Source organism: Stylophora pistillata, chromosome 3, assembly GCF_964205215.1.
Source record: "Stylophora pistillata chromosome 3, jaStyPist1.2, whole genome shotgun sequence".
NCBI classification, from domain to species: Eukaryota; Metazoa; Cnidaria; class Anthozoa; order Scleractinia; family Pocilloporidae; genus Stylophora; species Stylophora pistillata.
Genome location: NC_142521.1, coordinates 14,955,001 through 14,956,829, shown reverse-complemented (window position 1 = coordinate 14,956,829; position 1,829 = coordinate 14,955,001). Strand labels below are relative to the sequence as shown.

The window sequence follows — 1,829 nt, the reverse complement described above, 5'->3', positions numbered from 1 at the left end:
CTCACGTTGTGTATTCGTTTTCCTGCATGAAAACTTCCCCTCATTAAACCTCAATGGACGTTAGATTCAGCAACTTTAGCCTTTTTTCCACGTTGAGCGAGGCTCAAATTTCGTTGCACTCGTGTTCCCAGCGCCTCCGTTTTTTCAGTCATATTTTAATTTAACGGTCGATACAAACGGCGGTAAGTAACGTAGTTCTCTGTCAAACTGTCCACCATAACTAAAATTGATAGCCTTAGCATGCAGGGCAGGAGTCATTTGCCCCTTTTTCTAGTCGAGGAGATAGCAAATTGGGAGTCATGCGCGAGGGATGGAGCATGGAAAGATGACGTAATTTTTTGGCGTCGCTCCTCGCGTCCTCCTCGCTCAACCTTAACTCGAGCTTTCAACTGCATTCCCCACAGGCTTAGTTTTTTACATACTGCAACCATGCATTTATTTTGACAAGATGTCTGTTTGAATTTGTTTCCTTTATCTGTTTATTTCCATTTTCAGGATGATACTGAACTCAAGGTGAAAACTAAAGTTGAAAATGCTCGAGTTTGTTGTAGAGACCAAATGTACATGTGGTACCTCATTAAATACCCGACTCGGGTTGACAGTTACTCTGGCGTTGTCCCACTCAGTCTTATAACACGGTGCTGGTAACGTTCAGACTAGGCTGGTAGATTTTCCTTTTATGGCATACCAGAATTAATTTGTATCTTCAATTCTATGAAAAAATCACCATGGTTATTTATAATTTCTGTCGCACAATCGAAGTCTTGATGTACGCTCTTATCATACTCCACCTCAGGAAGCGAGTTTGTTCTCGTCACATGTCTTCCATTTGATTTTACACGTGGGCCAAGAGCAATTATGCAAATTCTGTACTTCGTGTCAGTCTAGGATTATCCGGGTCAGCGGTCTTAGGCAGAACGGAATTGATATATCCTGGAGAGAAAACGAAACTGCTCTCACAGTATTAGCTGCGCAACAGTTCCATATTGATATTTCCTGACTCCTTCCTGGGAAAACAATCAACTGCAGTTTACTTCGAGTCAAACTGCAATCTTCTGCTAAGGTTTGTTGTAATAAATCGGTAGTTTTGGATTTATCTAGGAGCGACAACATTATTGCAAGTTGAAATGGAACGGGATCACATCATAGGTTTGTGACGAAGTTCTGAAACCTATATTCTTCTTTCAGGTGAACAGGAGACCATAGACGGTATGAGTCACCTCCTGACGTGCATCCATACTTTTAAGCTTGTCGTCGACACTTGAAAGAATCTCATCGCTCGGTACCCATTTACTCGCCGTTGCTGTAACTTGGGTGCATTAAAATACATCATTAATAATTAAAGCAAGTTGTTTAGTCACTTTGATCCACAAAATTCATTCTTCGGAAGCGTAAGTAGCTTTATCCACTTTTATGTACGCTATCGTTTGGGTTCAGGACTTTTTTTTCCCGTGCAGAGTACGTAGAAAGTGCTACCACCATGAAAAGATAATATATTTGTCTTTATAGTTCCCTGCTCCGCCGAGTCTGAACTGTTTAATAGACGTTGTTGCCTACCTCCATAAGCGAGAATTCTCATCCTTCCTTCATATTCTACCTTGATTCTATAGTTCGATATCAGTTGATGTATTTTGGGTCTTAAGCCTATTAAAACCCATCACGAGGCATCTGCAATTTTATTTACAGCAGTGTGCTCTGAAATTACTCTGAAATCGCCAAGTCCTTGAGTTCATTTACTGTTAGTTTGAATTAAGCCTTAATCTAGCCAAAAGCCCAGAACATAATTTACCTCTTTTAGTTTCTATTTTACCTATTTTGCTTGGGGCAAA

The 1,829-nt window shown here is 40.5% G+C and overlaps 1 protein-coding gene across 2 annotated transcripts in view; it reads left to right on the top strand.

Annotated features, from left to right (window-relative positions):
• The first annotated feature begins 906 nt into the window (after window positions 1–906).
• The window catches only part of LOC148734679 (uncharacterized), an 8,508-nt gene continuing 7,585 nt past the window's right edge, over window positions 907–1,829 (top strand). The window contains exons 1-2 of one of the 2 annotated variants that reach the window (XM_088753893.1): window positions 907–1,063; window positions 1,189–1,282. The gene's annotated coding sequence lies outside the window, so the exon portion shown is untranslated. Of the gene's footprint in view, window positions 1,064–1,188; window positions 1,392–1,829 lie in introns of both variants that reach the window. The other variant, XM_088753892.1, reaches the window with a different exon arrangement.